Source organism: Eumetopias jubatus, unplaced genomic scaffold (genome assembly GCF_037043125.1).
Source record: "Eumetopias jubatus isolate StellerSeaLion01/CBP00866 unplaced genomic scaffold, mEumJub1_p1.0 scaffold_17, whole genome shotgun sequence".
NCBI lineage: Eukaryota > Metazoa > Chordata > Mammalia > Carnivora > Otariidae > Eumetopias > Eumetopias jubatus.
Window position 1 is genome coordinate 49389681 of NW_028274823.1, and position 23765 is coordinate 49413445.

Here is a 23765-nt window from a genome sequence, read left to right on the forward strand (position 1 = left end):
TATTTTTTAAGGTATTTATTTATTTATTTATTTATTTATTTATTTATTTGACAGAGAGAGACACAGTGAGGGAGGGAACACAAGCAGGGGGAGTGGGAGAGGGAGAAGCAGGCTTCAGGCAGCGTGGGGAGCCGGAAGCAGGGCTGGATCCCAGGACCCTGGGATCATGACCTGAGGCGAAGGCAGAAGGCAGACGCTTAACGACTGAGCCACCCAGGCACCCCAGAAAAAAGTATTTGACTAAGCAAATAAAGCTTAACTTCACTCATAATATTTAGCATGTAAATGAAAACAAGGTCACATTTTTCGTCATCAAATTATCAAAATTTTAGAGATAAATATCCAACGTTGGAGAATGTGCCTGGCTGCTAGATCTGGGACTTGGTGCTCCATTCCAGAAGTATTTTATGTCAATGGCGCCCCCTGCAGCACTGCTCCGACATTAACTAGGAGGGAATTGGGTGCCCCATGGGGCAGAACTCAGTGCCTGCCTCCTCCCTTGGAGGTTAAGTAAGAGTTTTTGGCATATCCACCAAAATATTAAAGTCCCTCTGACTCAATGATTCTTTTTCCCGGAATCTAGCCTTTCAGAAACACGTGAATGTGTAATGTGTACATAGAGATAGATGCAAAAGGATGTTCGCTGAAGCCCGCTTTATATTGGGGGGAAAGGAAACAAACCATCCAATAGAGGATTGTCTGGACAGATGATGGTGCATCCATTCATGAGATATTTTGCAACCCTTCAAAGGAATGAGGTGGATTTATGTGTACTAACAGAATGATCTTCAAGATTTAATGTCATGACTAAGATGAACATGAATGTGAAAGCGAATCCCCAAAATATCTATTATTCAATCCCACGAATATATGTTTATGGGTAAGAATGCATAGAAAAGGAACTGGAAGAGTCCACCACGCTGAGAGAACTGGACTGGATTGGCTGGGCCTGGGGTTGGGGGCTTGGTGACAGGGAGGAGTTTCAGGTTTTACTCTGTATGCTTTATTACTTCGTGACTCTACCACCACAAGAAAGCATAGCCCATGTGTTGTTTTCTTTGCAAATCAAAAATATTAAGCAGCCCACTTGCTCTGAGCTGCAAGAATCCCTGTGGGTTCGCCTGTTCTTTGACAACTTCCCACCTGGCTAAACTACTGAGGAATGTCCCACTAAGTGTGAGAAATTGTTGCCATTCTGAAAAAAGTTTTTCTGAGCTAGATCCTATGGGCACCCTTAATCTCAGGAGAGCTTTAGATCCAATTCTCTGTCCAAGATCTGCTGACTCAGCACAGGAATTTCTGCCTGGGGCTATTATCTGGAGGAGGAAGTGACCAGTGAGGGTCCCTGGGTGGTGGCTGAAGAGGGCAATTGCGCAGCCACAGGCGGGAACCCAGAAGGCGGCGAGGCGGCGCGCCGCAAGGGCTCCTTAGGAACCCCAGCGGGGGTACCTGGTGGATAAGGTCTGCACTAGCGGACTAGCAGGGCCGGGCCAACCACTCAGAGCTCTGTAGCGCAGACCCTATGCCTGTAGCTTGTGTAGCTTTCGATTTTTGTTTTCATTAAAAGTTAACCTTTTTTTTTTTTTTTGCACTTTTTGCGTGGGCGCATCTTCGGCTATTGTGTTCTGAACTGGAGGGGAGGTGGAGGTTTGAAGTTCACTGAAAAACTCACCCAACTCTTATTCTGGGTTTGCTTAGATTGAGAAAGAAAACCCGGCTCTCAGGGACCATGTGTAAGTCTAGCCTTGTGGAAGGGCTGGCCCGCAGAGACATGAGAACTGGATTCAAATTCTGACTCCGCATTCACCACGTGACTATGTCAAGGTTCTTAACACCTCGGAGCCTCAATGTCCTGATCTGCAGAAGGGACTTAAGGATGCGCCCCTCATGGAGCTGCAGTGAAGATCACAGAGGTTGTCTAGGTAGAAGTAAATCCATCAAAGCTGAGCTGCGGTTTATTAATCTGACGGTGGTTCCTAGAGCATGAACTCCTGGAGGCAGACATGCCATGTTGAGAATTAACTTCTCTCCTTCCTCCTCCATGCTTTATCTAACACTCTCTAGTACAGAGCTTAAGTATTTGCTGTACACTGTGATTCTGATTCTTTTTTAAGATTTTTTTTTTATTATTATTTACTTATTTGACAGAGAGAGAGCACAAGCAGGGGGAGCTGCAGGCTGAGGGAGAGGGAGAAGCAGGCTCCCCTCCAGGATCATGACCTGAGCTGAAGGCAGATGCTTCACGGACTGAGCCCATGATTCGGATTTTGATTCAATTAGGGCTCTGGGTCTTTCCTAGCCTTCAAGCCATTTTACAAGTCTGTAAGTTATAGGAAGCAATTAAAATAATTCTTGTCTACAGATATGCAAAAGATTCCTGTTACACGTTCAGTTACTTCTCCTTCTGGGTGTGGAAGAAGCCAGTTTCACCTCCGCGGGCACATTCTTGACAATATTCCAGATGTGTGTCTGTTCTTCCGACGGATTGTCACCTCTTCCTGGATCCCTCATGAAGAGCGAACTAAAGAAAATCTTCAGCACCTGCTCATGTTATATCTGAATGAAAGTCACGATTTTACCTTTTTTTTTTAAGTATCTTTTATTTTTTTTTAAGATTTTATTTGTTTGACACAGAGAGATAGTGAGAAAGAGCACACAAGCAGGGGGAGCGGCAGAGGGAGAGGGAGAAACAGGCTCCCCACCGAGCAGGGAGCCCGACACGGGGCTCGATCCCGGGACTCTGGGATCATGACCTGAGCCCCAGGCAGACATTTAACGACTGAGCCACTTAGGCGGCCTTAAAATATCATTTAGCATTGCTGGGACCCCGGTAGCAGAACAGGAAGTTTCTGTAAAAGGCAGACACCACCTCTGCGTCCCTCTCTGAGGGCCAGACACTGGCCGATGGAATTAATGACCTATTCGTAGGTGGACGGAGAAAAGCTTCCACACTCGGTGCGCTCGGGGTGCAGGTCCGGGGCCTGAGTTGTGCGGGACCCGGAGGAAGGCGCTTCAGTGTGCTGGTCTGTGAAATGGGCTCCTAAACGCCGGGGCGAGGGGAGCGGTGGCCCGGAGCCCAGGCCTCGCCCCCTCCCGCTCTCCGGCGCCCGGGGAGGGCTGGGGGCCCGGCTGGGGGGGGCGCCCAGGCTGGCACGCCGGCCCCTCCGCCCGCGGGGTCTCCGGAGGGGGCGGATCGCGCGAGCCGGAGAGCCCGGAGCCGCCCAGGAATTTTGGCTCGGGCGGCGAGCATTTCCTGCGGGCGGGCCGGCGCGGGCCCCGGGGGCAGACGCTGCGCTGCGCTCGGCCGGCCGGCCGGCAGCATGCAGCCCCTGCTCTGCGCGCTGGCCGGGCTCGCCCTGCTCCGCGCCGCCGGTGAGTGGGGCCGGGCCGGGCGGGCCGGGGGTGGAACCGAGTCGGAGGGAGAGCAGAGAGCTGGAGAAAGGGCGACGGGCCGGGGGGGGGGGGGGGGGATGTTGAACAGAGACGTGAGAACGACCGAAATGTAGAGAAAGAGTGTAGAGACCCGACGCCCCGAGGAGAGAGAGAGGAGGCAAGGATCGCAGGGAGGGAGGTTAAGTCCGCAGGGTGGGCACACATCCCCCAGTACCCCCAGGGCCAGCTGCCTCCAGAGGGCCTGCAGAGGCCCCCAGGCCTGGGGTTACGGGCACTGCCTTAGAAGCTGAGTTCCGGCAGGCGATGACCCAGGCCTGGACCAGCACGGCCAGCGGGCAGGCAGGCGACCCCAGGAGAGAGGCCACGGCTTCACCTGTCCTCTGGCCGGCCTGGAGGGCTCTGCGGCCTGGGTGAGGAGGCCAGTCTCCCTGCTTCCAGAGATCTTCCCTGAGGGCCTGAGCTGCCTTGGGTGATGGGGGGGGGGTTGGGGAGCTTGGGATGCAGGAGGGAGAGGCCCTCTGGTTCTCCACCCGTTGGGGGCCTTGCCTTGCACCGTCCCCTCTCCCCTCCCCTGACAACAGCCTTAGTGCTGCCCCTTCTCAGGTGAGGCTCAGATGGGGCAGTTGCAGAGAGCCTTTATTTATTTATTTATTTATTTATTTATTTATTTATTTATTTAACAGAGAGAGAGAGAGAGAGAGAGAGAGAGGGAGAGAGAGCACAGGCAGGGGGAGTGGCAGGGAGAGGGAGAAGGAGGCTCCCCGCCAAGGAAGGGGAGCCTGATGCGGGGCTCCATCCCAGGACCCTGGGATCATGACCTGAGCCGAAGGCAGTCCTTAACCAACTGAGCCACCCAGGCGCTTTGCAGAGAGACTTCTTGCACACAGATGCGCACTGCACCACCCCGAGGCTCTGCACATCATGTGGTACTTCACAGTTTATAAGCCACACTCACATTTACCCAGAGTCTCATGCAGTCCTCAGCTAGTGGGAGCTGGTGCTCATCCGAGCAGTACAGGTGAGGGGAAGGCTCAGGTCTCCCCAGGGGTGCCAAGCCAGAGGCCTCACCAGGCATCCAGGCCTCCTACTCCCTCAGGGGGGCCCTTGCCCCTGCCAGGCTGCTCACCCATCAGCCCAGAGCCAGAGGATGTGAATCACACAGGTGAAGTGCCCTGCCCCTAGAACAGAAGCCTCCCGCCCAGGGCCTTTCAGGGCACAGCCCACTGTGGGAGTGAGCGCCCAGGGGCAGGGTGGAGTCCAGTGCCCATCCTGGGCAGCCCCTGGCTGAGTTTCTTGGGTGAGTCGCCTTCCCTCTGGGAGGCTGTTTCCTTCTCTGTAAGCTGGGGAAAATGATACCCACTCCAGAGAGCTGGCTGCAGGAATTGAATGAAAGAAGTCCCCAGCATGGAATTCAGCAGGTTTTGTCCCCTTCTCATCCCCTCAGCTTCAGTGATCCCTCTGAGCCTCAGTGCCCCCACCTATCAATTACAGAGGACCAACGACTGCCTCCTCAAAGGCTGTGTGAGGTGTGGCTGGGACTGTGCTCAGCACAGAACCCACAGGGCAGGTCCTTCTTTCCCCCTACTTTCCCCCCTTCCTCCCCCCGCCCCTCCTTCCTGAGTCCCCACCTCCAGGGGTTGAGGGCACAAAGCTCAGTCTGTGCTCCCCTAGAGGGAGGAGTTGGCTGCCGCCCACTTTCTGCGGCCGCTTTAGTTGTGACTGTTATATACACTTTAATTTAAAACCCTTTTCAAACATTACTTCCTTTCTGATTAGGCACGCTCCTTGCTACAGACTTTTTTAAAAGGGAGAAAGTTAATGTAATCTCACCCTGAGTTCACATATTTTTATGTAGAATCTTTCAGACTTCAGACAATTTACCATTGTTTTTCTTAACTTTTTTTTTAAGATTTTATTTATTTATTTGAGAGAGAGAATGAGGTAGAGAGAGAGCATGAGAAGGGAAAGGGTCAGAGGGAGAAGCAGACTCCCTGCTGAGCAGGGAGCCTGATGTGGGACTCGATTCCGGGACTCCAGGATCATGACCTGAGCCGAAGGCAGTCGCTTAACCAACTGAGCCACCCAGGCGCCCCTGTTTTTCTTAACTTTTGATTATGAAATCTCTCAGATGTAAAGACAGAACAGCATGGTGAACCCCCATGTACCTCCCACCCCGCTTCAGCGATACTGGTTCGTGGCCGGTCTTGTTTCCTTTGTCACCTGCATTCTCTCTCCTCCCTCCAATAATCTTAAAGGAAATTCCAGGCATCATATATTTTCATCCATAAACATTTCCTTAAGTATCTCTAAAAGATAAGTAATCTTTTAAGTTTTATTTATTTAAGTAATGTGTATATCCACTGTGGGGCTCGAACTCATGACCCCAAGATCAAGAGTCACATGCTCTCCCAAATGAGTCAGCCAGGTGCCCCAAAGATAAATAATCTTTTAATAAACATAACCGCAATACCATTATCACACCCTAAAAAATGGACGATAGTTTCTTTTTTAAAAGATTTATTTATTTATTTATTTATTTGAGAGAGAGCAGGGGGAGGGACAGAGGGAGAGGGAGAAAATCTCAAGCAGACTCACCACTGAGCACAGAACCTGATGCAGGGTTTGATCCTGCGACCCCAAGACCACGACCTGAACAGAAATTAAAGAGTCAGACGCCCAACTGACTGAGCCACCCAGGCGCCCCTGGACGATAATTTCTTAATATCATCAAATATCCAATCAGTGTTTAAATGTCCCTAATTATGTCATGTTGTTACATTTGGCTTTGTTTTATCCAAATAAGGTACACATATTGCTTTTGGCTGCTATTTCAGTTACGTTTCTTTTAATATGTAAGTTCTCTTCCCCCTCTTTTCTTTAAAATGTATTTGTGGAAGCAACTGGGCTGTTTGTTCTATAAAGTTCTCCATGTTAGATTTCAGCTGACTGTATCTACCAGGAGTCTTCTAAATGTTCTTCTCTCCCCCGTATTGTCTATAAACTGGTAGTTAGATCTAGAAACATCTGCTGTTACGCAAGAATATGTTAAGATGTTTTTTTTAAAGATGTATTTATTTATTTCGAGAGAGTGAGAGAGAGAGAGAGCACATGAGAGGGGGGAGGGCCAGAGGGAGAAGCAGGCTCCTCGCTGAGCAGGGAGCCCGATGCAGGACTCGATCCTGGGACTCCGGGATCATGACCTGAGCCAAAGGCAGTCGCTCAACCAACTGAGCCACCCAGGTGCCCTGTTAAGATGATTTGTTGCTTTGATTACTACTGAGGTTGGGCTTTTTCTTTAAACACATATAGGTCATTTCTACAAATTCTTGTGAATTGTCTTAGACTTCTCAATTGTGGTACTGTGTTGGTCTGTAAAAACTCTTTATGTATTGATGGAAGCAAACTGTGATACTTATAGAGCCCTTTTTAAAAAAGTTAAGGTTTCTGCTGAGTTCCTTTCCTGTTTTCCTGTCAGAGGGATCTAAAGTCCTAGAGCCTGATCCTTTTACCAATTGTCACCCATGCCTTGGGGCCCTTTGGGTGTGCTCTCACTGCCTACCAAGTCCCCATGGCCATCTGTCTTCCATGGGGATTCTGCTTTCTGCTTTGAGTGAAACAGGAAGATGCTGAAGGACTGTTGTGAGGGTCATGGCATTCTTTTTACACAAATGGATATTGTGGGAGTGAACCACTTAAAGACAGTTTGATCCAAGGCACACATTTGGGCTCTTGGGGGGCCCCAAAACAGCTGCAAAGATGTCATGTGAACAGATCCCCTTGGCCCCATTTCCTGTCCAACCCCTCATTTTGTAACTGTGTCCAAGTTTGTTTGCTCGCCGAATGACAGGCCAGTAAGTTAAGAGGCAAGAAGTTGGGGTAGGAAAGTGACTTTATTTGGAAAGCCAACAAAACGAAGAGATGGTGGACTGTTGTCCCAGAGAACAACCTGTCTGAGGATAGTCCCAGAGAACAACCTGTCTGAGGATGAGAGTTGAGCTTCTTTTATGTTAGGAAGAGGGGGGGAGTGGGAGGGGATTGGAGTCAAAAAATGACTGATGTTTGCATTGAAAAAGGTCCTGTTGAGGCGTCTGGGTGGCTCAGTCAGTTAAGCGTCCGACTCTTGATTTCGGCTCAGGTGGTGATCCCAGGGTCCTGGGATTGAGCCCCGTGTCGAGCTCTGCACTCGGGAGTCTGCTTGAGATTCTGTCTCTCCCTCTGCCCCGCCACCCCCACTCTCTCTCGGTCTAATATAAATAAATAAGTCTTTTTATTTATTTATTTATGTATTTTTATTTTTTAAAGATTTTATTTATTTATTTGAGAGAGAGAGAATGAGAGATAGAGAGCACGAGAGGGAAGAGGGTCAGAGGGAGAAGCAGACTCCCCGCTGAGCAGGGAGCCCAATGTGGGACGCGATCCTGCGACTCTGGGATCATGACCTGAGCCGAAGGCAGTCGCTTAACCAACTGAGCCACCCAGGCGCCCAAATAAGTCTTTTTAAAAAAAGGAAAAGGTCGTGTAACTTCTTTGCCCTTGGTCAGTTGATCTTTGCCTGTAGGAATTTGGTCACATCGTTCCTTTAAATCTTAAACATAGCATAGTCAACTCTGTAAGTACTTCTCTGCCTCCTCCAGTGAGGTAGGTTTCGGGTAAGAAAGCAGTTTTTGTAAATCTTGGTTGTAAACAAAATTCCTTTAATGATTAACATGCCTATGTGCAGGGCAAAGCCGAAGTTTCTAAGCTATAGGTCACAGTGGCAAGGGAAATAGAAGCAATATGGATTCAGACATGCTAAGTTTCTCCCTCTTACACAGGAGGCAGCTGAGACCCCAAGATAGGAGGCCCTTAACTTACAAAGGGTCACATCACAGCTAGTGCACAGTATAGACTGTGTCGGGCAGGTAGGATTCAAATCCCATCCCTACGGCCTGGTAGCTGTGTAATCTTGGGCATGTTATTCAGTCTCTTTGATCTTTGGTTTTCTAATTTGTAAAAAAGGGAGGTAAGAGTACTGAGCTCTTAATAGAATCAAATGAGATAATGTATACAAGCACTCAGCAGTAAGCTTGGTGCATCATGAGCGATCACTAATCCATAGTAACTTCCAATATAAAGTATGGTTATGCCTGTTGTAAAGGTGAAGAAACAGAGTCCAGTGAGTGGGACTGGCTTCTAAGAGAGCACAGAGAGCCAGGTCAGCACTGAGCCCTCTGTGTCCTTGTTGGAGAAGTTCCTCCCAAACATCCCTTGGGCCCTTGTAGAAGTTTATTCTTAGAATAGATGCCTCTCATCCTGAGAACTGGTTGAAGTGATCCATCAGAGAATTGGCTCCATGTGGAGAGGGGGAGCCCTGGGGAGCAATCTCCGCCTTGCTCCATCTTCAGCTCCCCTGGTGGATGCCCTATAGAGCATTTGCACATCACTTGGCCGTTCTGAGGCATCTTCAAGTACATGATTCCCTTGAATCGTGCAAAGTAGCAAACACAGCAATCCTGCAAAGTTGACCTGGTGGGGCAGATCCCTCACTCTCTGCTGGAGGGGCAAAGAGCACCATCAGTAAGCCCTGAGGTGGGACTGCATCTCTAACACCCAGCTTTGTGTGCTTTTCATGGCACACCGAGAGAGGTTCATTCTGGATGGCTTCTTAGACCTCCTCCACCTTGTGGGCTTTTGCAATCTACCTCTGAACTCGTACATGAGAAAAAAAATAAACACGTGCAAAGTTGAGGGGGCCCTTTGTGATAGTAGCCCAGCTTACCTGCCACAATCAGATACTGAATGTACTGGAATGACATTGATGTGCTCTCAGAGTGATTAGCAAGACTCAGGTCCAAGGAGGATAGGAGGACGTGTCTCTCCCAAAACAAAACCAAGACGTGCTTCAGAATCTGAGCTCTTTCTTGAGGGGCTCGAGGTTCTCTCTCTTGGTTTAGCAGAGCAGTTCCACATTATTGGAGCTCTTCATGTAATTGTTTGAAAATAGTATTCTGCTTTAAAAAAAAAGTTTAAAAACCACTGATGGTTTTAAATGAATCACAAATTTTAATACAAATATTGTATGTGGTAAATTTTATTATTCTGTTATATTGAATGTGGTCAAATACAGTTAACCCCTAAGTGACAAACATCACTGGTCAAAGCAGAGTGTGTCTTTGATGATTCAGAAGGCACGGCAATTTTCAGGGTTGCCTCTGAGAAATTACGGGTCATCACAGAAATCACTTGTACCTGCTTTCTTAGTGTTTTAAGTCCCAGATACAAAAGGTCTCCTATGCCTTTAGGTGGGAGAGGCCATACTTCCCGCCTCAGAGGATGGGGACCCAGTGGAAATGTCTCTTTAACTGGAGAAGTGAGCCCAGCACCTCCGCGGGGCCTCTGGCCTCCACCGCAGGCTGCTCTCACCAGAGCACTGTGTTCCACCCATGGCCGCCATCCAGGGTGCACATAGGCCCTGAGTGGGAGCCGGGCCAGGGAAAACAACCCGGCCTCCAAGAAGGTCCATTTCCCAACTGGCCGGGGCAGGGCGGGAGCACAGGAAGGAAGGGAACATGGAGAACCACAGCCTTGGCTCCTCGAGCACGCTCACGGCCACCCTGCAGCCTTCCCCACTCGTGAGCACCCCAACAACCCTGTGAAGCAGGCATCACCCTGAGCCCCTTCCCACAGAGGAGCTCAAAGATAAGCAAGACGGCCAGCTCCTGCTTTGCGAGAGCTTCTGGTCCAAGAAGCAACTTGTCCTTGACTCACACCAGCTCTGTCCTTGTAGCAAATTTATGAGGCCCCTCAGCAAGACAGAGCGGCATCCCGCATGGACTACACCGGGGGTGGGGGGGGGGACAGAGCCTCAGGCCTCCCCACCCCGTGTTAGCAAGGGGGCGGCAGAGGCTCAGCGAGGAGAGGAAATTTCCCACAGGCCCACAGCGATTCGTGGCCGAGGAGGGCGAGAACAGGGGTCTCCTGGGTGTTTCCGGCCCTTGGCGGAGAGGTCAGTGCAGGGGTGAGGGCCCGGCTGGCGGAGGGAGCAGCAGTGCGGGTGCGGAGTGAGAAACCGCCCCGGCTTTCTCCCTCGGATGAGCTCACGGACACTGGTGCCGCGGCGCCCAGGACGCAGTCCTGTCCAGATGTGAGGGATTCGTGCTGTGCGATGCGGAGAGCAACCTCAGCCAATCCTTTTTCCCTGGAGGGGTTTTGGAGCCAAGTTAGACCTCATTGCAGACATGTAGAAAACAGGATGTTTTAGGGCTGCGGAGGGGAGTAGACTCATGTTGTTCATGACTTAGAGGGCTGGCAGATCCTCACACTTGGCCAGCCAGGTCAGACTGCTTCCTCCCCGCCCGAGCTGGGTCTGGGAGAGTGCAGGCGTGGCTCCGGGGAGAGCCGGGGCCGGAGGGGTATCTGTGGACCCACGCCCCCACTGGGTAGACCCCCTTTTCACGGACAGCCCTCCCTGTGGGTGAGAGCAGCTCTTCTTGCCCCCAGGGAGTCCTTCCTCTCTCGGCTGGGCTCCCCGGTTCTTTCAGCTGAGACGAACGAGTCAAGCTTCTGAGTCCCTTCACCACAGCTGCCTCTAACCCTGCTTCTGCCTCTCAAAGGCCCAGAACAGAGCACAACCCTCCAGGTGGGGTCCCTCAGGCTAGTCCAGGTCCCCCCCCAATCCTGAACATTTCCCATCCACACATGCAGCCCACGATGGCTTCTGCTTTTTGCTAACAACCCCATCAGACAACTGGCTTTTATTATGGAACATTGCAAATCATATATGCAAGAGTAGAGAGAGGAGTGGAATGAACTCCCATGTCCCCATCACTCAGTTTCAACAATTATCAATCTTGGCTAGTCTTGTTTGGCTACCCATGTCTCCTCCCACCCCCGGGATTACTTTGATGTGAACCCAGGACATCCTAGCATTTCATCTCTAGGTATCTCAGTATGGAGCTCTAAAAGACTCCCTTTTAAAAACAACCAGTACTCACTCCAGCCACACATAGATGAAAAAAATAACCGAAGTACCACTGTCATGTCTGCCCCCTCCCCAAAGTCAACAAGACCATTGTCTTTTGAAGAGGCTTTTCGAAGTTAAGTGGAGGGAAATAATGAAAAGGAGAATATAGAAACAAATTGATCTCCATAAAAGATGCTCATAGTGGAAGGAAGTTTTGTCTCTGCTCTTGGTCCTCATTCCTACACTAAGGAGTTGGGATCCAGATAGAGTTGGAACAGGAACATCTCAGGATTGTGATGGGGGCCTCTGGCGGAGCTCTGGAAGGCCAACTTGCCGAGATGGGGTCAAGAGGAGGCCAGGGTGATTGGGGTCCCGTCATTTGCTGACCATGTGACCTTGGGCAGGTCATTCAGCCTCCCAGAGTTACGCGTTCATCACCAGCAAAATGGCTTGCCATCTCCGTCCTTACCTCAAGATCTGCCAGCCTTCTGGGCAATTCTGTATGTCCCCTTGGGCAACCCAGCCCACACCAGGGTCTTAGAGTTACAACAGTTTTGCACCTAGATAGATCAAGTGCAATAATTCTTGCCCCCACTCTGCCTCAGATGCCCACATCCATGACCACAACCTTGATATTGTCACTAGGAAGCTGCTCCACCTCTCGGAGCTGAAACTGCAGGGTCTGTCACCATTCATTCTTTCTGTTACTCCTTCATCTTACCAAGACCGCCAGTCCTGTCAGCCCCTCCATTTCTCCCAGTTTATTGGCCCTCTTACTGGTCCCCTTTCCTTCCTTATCCAAGCTAGACTCCAGAGCTTATCCCCTTAACTCCATGCTGGTCAAATCCTCAATCCTTTGCTCCCCCACACTGTGAGCCCCCAGCTTCTGCTCCAGCCAGCCCCCTATCCTGGCTCCTCTGTACCCCCCTGCTCGCTGGGGGACTGGCTTCCAGCGTTCCCCGTTCCCCCTGGAGTGGGGTCCTTCTGCACAGGCCTCCTTCTCTTCACCTCCTTTTGAAGCCCTCTCTGTATTCGAGCCCCCTCCCCAGTGGTCTGCTGATAAAGTGGCTTGAAAAAGCAAAGACGAAGACAAAAACAAGTCATTAGCTGGTTTCCATGATGTAAATACTCTCACCATGCCTCCCATTTCCATGGCTGTGTTTAATAGCCCCACACACAGAATTCCTGAAAGCTTCACAACTAGCTTCCTCTTTAGTAAGCCAACGTGCATTTCCCGCAGATGATTCCCCTCATCCTTTACAGAGTGAAGAGAGGCCAGCAGGTGAGAGCTCACTCCACTTCCTGGCCCTCTGAGGAGAGGTCGGCCTTTACCACTTCTGCTCCTCACCCCCTCCTTCGAGCGCTGCCTCCGCACCCCCCCCCCACTCCTGGGTCCCCAGCCTGTCCTCGCCTCAGCTCTACTGTCCTTCCGGCTGTCAGCGTGGTTGTTTCTTCAAAGAACAGAAACAACAACAAGAAACATTCTTTTTTTTTTTAAAAAGATTTTATTTATTTGAGAGAGCGAGAGAGCACGAGAGGGGGGAGGGTCAGAGGGAGAAGCAGACTCCCCGCTGAGCAGCAGGGAGCACGATGTGGGACTCGATCCCGGGAACTCCAGGATCATGACCTGAGCCGAAGGCAGTCGCTTAACCAACTGAGCCACCCAGGCGATCTCCCTTCCTGCAGAGCGAAGCTTCCCAGGATCCCACTTTCTACCTTTGGACCTCTCTTTCCCTCGTCCCACCGCATCTAGACTGTGCTTTGCCTTCACTACTCCGCGAACAATGCTGGGGTGGGATTTAGCAATGACTTTCTCACTGCTCTGTCTTTCCATCCTTATCTTGCTAGACTTCCCTGCTGCTTCAGCCCACGCTGACCGCCTCATCCTCAGTGAAGCTCTTTGCTTCACTTCGTTTCGGGGGCAGTAGCCTTCTTCCTGAGTGTCAGGGTTCTCCAAGGTTCCAGCCAACTCTGATGCCCTATAGGCGTCTCGGGGCCGCCAACACTGAAACCTGAGCTCAGAACCAGGGCCCTGAGACTTCCGGTGTGAGGGCTGGTTGGTGCCAGAAGAACCAAGGAGGAACCAACGTTGGGGAGAAAAGTGTTGAACCAAGAGCCGAACAGGATGAACCTCAGGCTTTCCACTTACTCGCTGTGTGACGCTGGACATAGCATTTCACCCCTCTGTGCATCAACTGGGGATCTTAAATAGGGTGTTGTAAAGGTTGATTGAGTTCACACACGTGTTTAGCGTACTATGCGGTACACGGTAACTACTCATCCAATGTCCGACAAATCCCTCCAATCCGTTCTCTGTATGTAAAGAAATTCGTATATGACCATGTGACTCTTCTGTTGAAATAAACCCCAAATAAGGTTTGTTTATTGGGGCAGCTGGCCCATGCTCACTCTCCTCCCGTCTCCACCCTGTACTTTCCAGCCACCCCAACCCCCGTGAGGGTTTGGGCACAGAACCGTGCCATTTTATGCCTTTCCCTCTTTGCACACGCCATTCTGTCTGGTGGGAAACTTTCCCCCCTTCCTTACCTTACAGAGTTCAGGCAGCACCTCCTTGAAGAAGCCCACCTGGCTATGGAGGTGACCAGGGCCATAGAGACAAGTGAGTGACTGGGGCAGTCCCATCTTCACGCCCTGACCCACACTCAGCCTTCCTTTGCTTCTCTTTGTGACTGTTTTCAGGACCCACCTCGTGGAGCCCAGTGCTTTGCAGGGGTCTCTAGTTTATAGGAAATGGTGACAAGGCTTGTTTTCCCACAGCTGCTGAGCCCTTTGTGCCCTCCCGTGGAGACCCGGCCTGGAACGCAGGGTGTGACAGACACATGGCTGTCCACCACCGTTTAGACGTCATAGAGGAGGTAATCAGGGTGACTTGGGAGGACACGCAGTTTCAGGACCACCTGCCAGGCTGGTAGCTTTCTAGGGCTCAGGAGAAGCTTGCTTTGGAAAATGGGGGGGAAATCCAGGCCAATCTGGCTCCCTGGCCACCATGTGAAACATCTCCCTGCCCTACCAGGGCTGTTAGGCTCACCAGCCGTCAACAGGCTCTGCCTCCGCAGGGGCCTTGCTTCCCTCCAGCTAGAGATCTCCACGTCCTTACACACCGAAACGGTGGACATTCAGTCACTGTGTTTTGTTACACAGCCACGGTTTGTAACACTGGGGTATATAAAGATTTACACTTTACTTTCACAAACCTTTAACTGAAATGTAGCATTCCCATTCATTGTAAGTAGACAACAAACCATTGTAGTATTACCAGTACTGTGACTTTGTTCTCAATAGAAATCAGATTTCATCCCATTATAGTTGTTGTGAATATATCAACATATCATTCATCCTAATCAGCATGTCAAAATTACAGTAGTTGTTAGACCTGATGTTAGATCATGTTATTTAATGAGTTAATAAATACATACATTTTTACATCAAAGATTTAATATTTAGTACTTGAATAAGGTTTTAACGCGGTTGGGGTCCGTGGAAACCCTATATGCTTTATTTTTTCAGTTAAAGTGTGTTTCTGAGAAGGGGTCTGTAGGCTTCACCAGACTGCTAAAGGGGTTGATTCAGGAAGAAGTTAGGAACGCGGACTAAAGAACGTTTCAAAATCCCAAACCTGTCACTTGGCAGAGTGTCCACCAGGGGGCGGGGCGGCAAAAAGAATGTGAGCTCCCACTGAATTCCGGAAAGGGAAAAAGGAATCCCAGCGTTGCTCCGCGCCGGACTGTGTGACTGAGGGAGTGCATCGCTTCGGGCCAGAGCCAGGAGCGGCCTTAGAGAGCGAAGCTCTGGGATTCTGTCATCTGGGGACCTGAGAGGCCGCACAAATTCAGAACTGGCACTCAGTTCTCTCCCTGCTGCGCCCACTGGGCTGCCAGGTGTCCCTGAGGATGTGGCTGATGAAGCAAGACTTGGCACCGCTCTCGTGCCCTACTCCCTCTGTCCCTTGCTCCGCCCACGCCCCGCTCCCATCTCTCTTGTTCTAGACGGTGGAGAAGACAGTGGAGCACCTGGAAGCCGAAGTGAAAGGCTTGCTGGGTCAGCTGGAGGAACTGGCCCGGAACCTTCCCCCGGGGCCCTTGGGCCCCGCCCCCGACCTCCTCGGAGACGGTGAGCGGCTCGCGCAGCAGAGGGGACAGCTCGGGCTGGGGGTGGCTGCCCACCACCGCACGGGTGTGGCCTGGACAAGCTGGGAGAGGCCTCGGCTCCTCCTGGGGCCGGGCGGGGAGGCATCCCCCAGCTCACCCCGCGAGTTCTGTGCCCCAACCCCCAACTAGGGGCGCTGCAGCTCGGCATCCCAGGGCTTCTGGAAGGGCTGGTGCAGTTCCCTTGGGCCCCGCCTAGCACAGCCCTGGACGCAGAGCCGCCGCCTCCTCCGCTGGCCATGTGCCCGCCTCAGGGCTCCGGGGCTCCTCTCGGGTCCCATGCAGGGAACCCGTCCTGCGTCACCACAGAGCCCTCTGATGGGGCCATAGGGGGTTGCCCCCTGCGCCCTCCCTGTGCCCTGTGTTCCCTGGCATAGGAGTTCCGGGGCTCGGAGAGGGGCCTGCAGCACTCAGCGATCTGAAAGAGCTAACCCCTTCTCTTTCAGATCGCTTTGGAGCACCAGAGCCTGAGCTGCCCAGCACCTGGAAGTGACCCACGTGTGGGACAGCTCTCCTCCGAGAACACAGCCGTGCCTCCGGGCCTGCCTTCCTCAGCTTGGTGCAAAATAAAAGCTGCTCCCCTGCCCCCCCACCCCCGCCCCGTGTCTGCTGGCAGTGACCCCTATAGCCACAGCCCCTTCTCCATCTACTCCCAGGCCCTGAGGCCCACGTCCTCCTAGGGGCGCAGACGGGGAGACCTCAGGTGGCCTGTGGGGCTGCCCTCCCTATTTATGGGGGCAGACAGGGAGGGAGTGGGCTCAGAGCTGAGGCACCTGAGGCCCAGGTAAGGTGACACAGCACAAGGGCCTTCAGAGTAGCCTCCCCACTCAAAATGTGGCCACAGACAAGCAGCAGTGGCGTCACCTGGGAGTCTGGCAGAAATACAGAATTTGGGGCCCAACCCAGAGATCCCGCATCAGAATCTACATTTCGGTGAGATCCCCAGGGGATATGTGTGCAAATTTGTGTGCAGTTTTTATTAAAAAGTTTTCCATTGAGGTAAAATTCACACAACATAAATTTCAAAATTTTACTCATTTTAAACTGCACAAATTCAGCGGCTTCATCACCCCCCAAAAAACCCTGTACCTATCAGCAGTCACTTCCCATTCCCCTCCCACCACCCCTTGGAAACCACTAATATTTCTATCTCTATGGGCTCGCCTATTCTGGACATTTCATATAAATGGAATCATTCAATATGTAGCCTTTGTGGTCAAATTTTTTTCCCACTGAGCACAATGTTTTCAGGTTTCATTCATATTGTAGCCTGTATCAGTAAGTACTTCACTCCCTTTTAGAGCTGAGTAATATTCCATTGGATGGATATGCCACACTTTACTCACACATCAACTGATGGACATTTGGACTGTTTGCACTTTCTGGCTATTATGAATAATGCTATGAATGCTATGAATATTTATGTACAAGTTTTTGTGTAGACATGTTTTCATTTCTCTTGGGTCTCTAACTAGGGATGGAATTGCTGAGTCCAATAGTGATTCTATGTTTAAGTTTCTAAAGAACCACCAAACTGTTTTTGCACAGTGGCTATACCATTTTACACTCCCGCTAACACTGTGTACATAAGGGTTTCAGTTTTCCCACATCTTCACCGTCTGTCTTTCTGATTATAGCCATCACACTAAGTGTGAAGTGGTAACTCATTGTGGTTTTAAGTTGCATTTGCCTAATTGATGATGAGCATCTTGTGTTTCTTGGCCATTTGTCTTTTTTGGAGAAATGTCTATTCAAGTTCTTTGCCCATTTTTTTTTTTTTTTAAGATTTTATTTGTCAGAGAGAGAGAGAGAGAGAGCATGAGCAGGAGGAAGGGGAGAGGAAGAAGCAGGCTTCCCACTGAGCAGGGAGCCCGATGCGGCACTCGATCCCAGAACTCTAGGATCATGACCTGAGCCAACGGCAGACGCTTAACTGACTGAGTCACCCAGGCGTCCCTCTTTTGCCCATTTTTTTTTTCTTTTACAATTATTCAAGACCTTTATTAACGGGTGCTTGCCGTTTGTTGATTTTTTTGAAAAAATCAAGTTGTAAACTTATTACAAATTAAAAATGAGGTTCTTAAACATCTCAACTTGACCAGATATGAAACAATTTAAAAACCTTTAAAGGTGTATTGAGAAAGAGCAGGTTTGTTTTTTTTTAAAACACGTTTGTCATTACCAAAAAGAGACGTCTTTAGGTAAAAATAATAAAAACCCCATGCTGCGTAGATAATGCAGATAGTTCTATTTATCTGGTCAATGGGCAAAAAGCAAGCACTTAAGGTCTTCAGCTCCAGTCTTCTGTTCATTTCTTACTGCTGGAATTTCATCTTCATTTCTTCGCGGTGGATGACTAAACCGGATGCTGGTAGAGGTGGTAAGTCGGCGTTTGCTCAGCCCCGACCTGCTCAGCCTCGGGAGCGGATGAATTCTCAGCTGGTGGATCGACTGCTTTTGTCTCTTTGCCATCTTTGTGGTTGAGGGTTTTCCGGGCGTCTGCGTGGGTAATTGAAGTCGCGGCCGTACCAACGTTGAGGTGGCTGCTGACCTTGGGTCTCGTCTCCTTGATTTTCCTTATCTTCCGCATTGCCACCCTCTCTAGGCTGTCTTTGGCGAGGAGGCCCCTGCGGAATCGCGGTCTATAACCCCGATACCTATTCTGTCTCACTGGTCTCCTGCACCCTGGTTGTCAGCACCTTCCATCCCTTCTCCCTGCACAGGAGGGCTGGAATACTGCGGTCGACGCCCAGAGGGTCTCCGCATGTAGTAAGGTGGGAGCCGTCGCCCGCGGCAGGGCCGGCGCTGTTGGGCCTGGCCTTCGGGAGCACTTTCCGATCCCTCGTTCTTTTCCCCACTCTCGCTATTCTGGTAATTCTGCTGGGAATGGCGTGGAGGGAGGACCGCTGCGACGTGGATGGCATCTATACTGGTTACGGTCTGCTGCATGTTTACTGCCTTGCACTGGAACTCCACCAGGGCCTGTCACATTTGCTGCCTCCGCACCCTTTCCTCCTCAACAACATCAAACTCCACAGTGTCTCCATCTCCTACACTGCGAAGGTACCTCCTGGGGTTACTCTTCTTTATGGCGGTCTGGTGTACAAATACATCTTCCTTGGTGTCATTCCTGTTGATGAAACCATATCCGTTTCTTACATTGCACCATTTTACTGTTCCCAAAACCTTCGTTGCGATGACGTTCTTGTCCCCGCTGGCAGCCGCCGCCGAGGTGCTGCCGGGCTAGGTGTCGGCAGTGCTGAGGGCGGGGCGGCGGGCGGCTGCGGGGTCTCGGCCTCGCTGCTCATGGTCGCGGTGATGGTGACTGGGGCCGGGGGCGGCAGCTGCGGCTCCTCCCGGGGTGTGATGGTAACTAGGCCGGCGGTGGCGGTGGGGCTGCTCAGGGCTCTCTGGGGTCCGCTCTCCGCTCCCGCTACTGATCGAACTCCCTCCTTTGCCCATTTTAAAAATTGTGTTGTCTTTCTGTTGTTGAGTGGTAAGAGTTCTATATGTATTGTGGATACTAGGCTTTTATCAGAGATATGATTTACAAATATTTTCTCCCATTCTGTAGGTTGTCTTTTTACTTTCTTGTCCCTTGAAATACAAAAGTTTTAATTTTGATGAAGTCCAATTTATCTATTTTTTTGTTGTTGCTTATGCTTTTGGTGTCATATCTAAGAATCCATTACCAAATCCGAGGTCATGAATATTTATTCCTGTTTTCTTCTAAGATTTTTATAGCATTAGCTGTTTCATTTAGTTCTTTGATCTATTTTGAATTACCTTTTGTATAGGGTGTGAGGTGGGGATCCAACTTCAATCTTATGCTTGTGCATATTCAGTTGTTCCTGCATTATTTGTTGAAGAGAATATTCCTTCCCCATCAAATGGTTCTGGCACCCTTGTCAAAAGTCAATTAAGCACAGATGTTTAGGTTTCTCAATTCTGTCCCATCCATATGTCTATCTTTATGCCAGTACCACAGTGTTTGAATTACTGTAGCTTTATATTGTAGCTTAAGTTTTGAAATTAAGAAGTGTGAGATCCCTTTTTCCAACACTTTTTTTTGTCTATTTGGGGACCAGTCCCTTGCAATTCCATATGCATTTTAGAATCAGCTTGTCCAAGTCTGCAAAAAGGTAGCTGGAATTTTTATAGGGATTAGATTGAGTCTGTAGATCAATTTACAGACTATATGCCATGTCAACAATACTAAGTCTTCTAATCCACGAGCACAGGATGTTTTGTATTTTCTTTCAGTGTACAAGTCTTACACCAACTTAAATTTATCCTTAAATAGTTGTTCTTTTTGATATTATAAATAGGACCTTTTTAAAAAGATTTTATTTATTTGAGAAAGAGAGCACAAGCAGGGGCAAGGGGGGGGAGGAGGAGCAGACTCCCCACTGAGCAGGGAACCTGATGTGGGGCTCAATCCCAGGACCCTGAGATCATGACCTGAACCAAAGGCAGACGCTTAACCCAGTGAGGACCCAGACACCCTATAAATTGGATCTTAATTTCATTTTCAGATTGTTCACTGCTACTATATAGAAACACAACTGCTTTTTGTATTTTGATCATGTATCCTATATCCTGCAACTCTGCCCAATTCATTTATTAGCTCTACTAGTTTTTGTGTAGATATGATTTATAATTTTCTACATAAGATCATGTCATCTGTGAACAGGAAGTTTTACTTATTTCCAATTTGGATGCTTTTTCCTTTTCTTGCCTAATTGCTCTGGCTAGAGGTTTCAAAACAATGTTGTTTGGTGTCATCTTTAAATCATACAGAAAAAAAAAAAAGAGCTACAAATAAAAAAATATATTAACAGGAATGTTTATGTTTACCTACGCAGTTACGTTTACCAACGTCTTTTCTTTCTTCATGTGGATTTGAGTTCCTGCTCATTATCTTTCATTTCAGCTTGAGGAACTTTCTTTAGTGTTTCTTATGGAGGGCAGGTCTATTAGCAGCAAACCATCTCCATTTTTGTTTATCCAGGAATGTTTTCATGTCTCCTTCATCTTTAAAGAATATTTTGCCAGATGTAGGATTCTTGGTTGACATTTTTTTTTTCTTTCAGCACAACAAATAGGTCATCCCACTGCCTTCTGTCCTGCATGGTTTCTGACAAAACCCTCTCACTGAGACTTTTTTCTCAGGCATTTGGTTGCTGCAGACTTTCCATTAGTTTTCAGAGTTTGGATAAAGTTGATTCTAACAGTTCTTGCCATCTTATTTGTTGCTTTTGTGTAGGAGGTACACTTTTGGAGGTCCCTACTCCACTGTTTTTGCTGACTACACTGAAGTTTAAGAAGCTCTGATCTTGTCTTTTCATTTTACAAAGGGACAACAAAGGTCCAAAGAGGGGACTACTTCAGGGTCACAAAGCAAATCGGTGGCTGACCTGAGATCAGGACAGGATACCTGACTCCCAGATTGGTGCTCTTTCTGCTTCAGGACAATGTCAACTCTTACTGTAGGTAGGAAGGAACCAGGTTAGAGTGGGCACCAGTGTTGGGCCAAGGGGAGCTTTCCAAGGAGTGAGCGCTGAGGGTAGGAGTCCCTTGTAGAGCCGAGGGCTTCATTGACTGCATCTTTTACTGGGAAAGTCCCTGTAAGGGGCCAGGCAGAGGACCGAGTAATGATGTCCCTATCTCTTAAAGGAATACAGCCAGAGAGAGCTTTCAGGTTTGATGGGGTGAAAATTTAAGCTCTTATCTGCCTGGGGAAGAAAGCCATGATGATTTAGCTTGTTTCTGTTTCCAAGTCTGACTCCACTTCCATCAGCCAGGGCAGAAAGGAACTGACAGCAGAAAAAAGGGGCTAAGTCCTAAGCTAGAGCTGTAACTCCTTGCCAGTGCAAGAGGAGGGACATGGCATGGTCACCCAGCTGTTGCCCTGACCATGGGCATTTGCAGAGGTTCGTCTTTCAAATCCCTCTTTCCAAAGCTGGGAGTAGACTTGTCCCATCTTCCATCACCTGACTGAATTCCAAACACAGGTTGCCTCCACCTCACCTGCTGCCCTCTGTGTGAACGGAACACCTTTATCTCAGAAGTTCTGTCTGAGCTCAGGGGCATTTAGATCAGCATCAGAATGACAAAGCAAGCAGGATACAGAAGCAGTTTCCTGACCCCCAGGCCTGCTCAGTTCTGTGAGGTTGGGGCCCAGGGACCTGCATTTTAACAAGCTCCTCAGATGATCTTGATGCACACCGGGGTTTGAGAACCACAACTTGAGGACCATTTCCCCATCCACAATGTAAGCACCCTTATACAGCCTGATATACAGTAAGGATGGTTTCTTTAATTTTGCACCCAAGACAAGTGACTCATTTGCCTCACCCGAGTCCCGGTCCTGCCCCTAACACAATGTTCCTTCCAATGCCCCACAGCTGCTGAGAATTCACTCAGGGCTCAATTCACCTGGTATCTCATCTTCTAGTGGTTCTTCTGGAAGTGATGTTAGATGTGTAGAAAGAACTGGTCTTGACTAACACCTCCAGGAGGCAAAACAACAAGAGCAACAGCAACAACAACGACAAACACCACCAGGTGTAGTTCTCTCCCAGAAAGAGATGACCTGTAAGGTTGAAGTTCTCCCTCCCCATCTTTTTTGTCCGGAGCATAATCAACAGAGTTAATAACCTCCCAATGACCTTGGAAGGCAGTAAATGCCTTTACCCCTGGAGAGAACTCAGTGAAAAGTTCATGCTGTCCTCCAGCCCATACTTATTATGGGCTGGGTCCCATGGGCATGACCAAGAGGGCAGCTTTGGGGACAGGAAGGTGGAGAGAAACCAGGACCCAGACCAGGGTGGACACAGATGGTCCCCAAGTGTGTGGACCAGGGGTCTCAAACTCAAAGGCCTACAGGGGCCAAACAGGTAACATGCAACAGGGAGTGGTAGGGCCTGTGGCAAAACAGAGCTTATGCTTAAAGGGGGCAGCTGCAATTTGGCTTCAGCAGCTCCTGGTCTGCAGGGTTGCCAGAATTTAATTTTTCAAGAGAAGCCAGAATTCCAAATTTTTAAAAAATACAAAATCTCTCAATACCTAAATGTTGGCAATAAATCAAATGCCTGAAAAGACTCTTTGAGGACCAAAGTAAACGCACGTACAGTCAGAAACTGCCTGCTGGACACCAGGGTGCAGCCTCTGGTGAGACAACGAGGCAAAGGAATGTCACAGGACATCTCCAGTCTCCCTAGAGAGGGGCTGAATGTAGGCCCTGGCACAGCTCAGCAGGCTGCCGGGGTCCGCCCGGGTGTGCGGCAAGTTGTCATGCCAATCAATCCATCCCACCAGGCAGGGCCCACCTGGCACCCCAGAGCAAGGGGCCTGCCCTAGGGGAGCCCTCAGCCAAGCATGCGGGGTCTTGTTTGAGAGGCTGCAGGCATGGAGGCAGGCGGACCTGAAGCGAAGAGTGGGGCCTACCATCGATTCCAGTGCCCATGGCAACTTCTATGGCTCAGGCAGGTGGGTCTAGGTGGAGCAGGCTAGGGTCTTGCTCAGGACTGCCCCGTGCCCGTTGGGCCATCCTCTCCTCTCCGTATGTCCAGGGGAGAGTGAGGGGGGTATTCCCAGGCAGACAATGGCTTGTCTGGGGACAAGCCATTCCTTGGGGTCCCTGCCAGGGCCCAGCTGGCTTGATCTCCCACCTCAGTCCCTGAATTCTCTCCTTTCTAAGCTCCCAACAAAGGAGGTCAAACCCCTAGCCAGCAAGGAAAGCTCCAGGCTTCTGGACAAAACAATGATGTCTGGAAACTCTGCCCCTTCTGGACTCACCCTCTCCTACCCACCACCAGCCAAGGGGCCAAAGGCCCACCAGGACCACAGCCAGGAGCACCCTCTCAGACCAAAGGGTCCCTGGGGGGAGGCACTAGTCTTGTGCCTCTCTGGGTTGTCCCCACCCTCCTCTCCAGCATGCGGCCATGAGGCCTACCCCAGGAATCATGCATATGCCCTCCTGCCCATGCCTCTTCTTCAGGACCCGGATGAAGGACTGCACTCTTCCTTCCTTGTCCTTGGTGGACTACACCGCGCCCACATCTGAGCAAAATCCACACACCTCTTTAGCATCTGGGCCCCGAGCATGGATTTCAGGAACCTCCCTTCTCATTCCTTACAACCCAGGCTTCCGTAAATGACCCACGCTCACAGTTTCCTGAGCAGAAGTTTCTACTTAAAGTCACATAAATTTTCACTGGGTATTAAGGCCAGAACCCTGAGCTACAGGCAGAATCATGAGG

At 50.0% G+C, this 23765-nt stretch overlaps 1 pseudogene; it reads right to left on the reverse strand.

The window, feature by feature from the left end:
- Nucleotides 1–12852: 12852 nt before the first annotated feature.
- LOC148162165 (Y-box-binding protein 1 pseudogene) lies at nt 12853–23712 on the reverse strand (annotated as a pseudogene).
- Between the last annotated feature and the right edge of the window lie 53 nt (nt 23713–23765).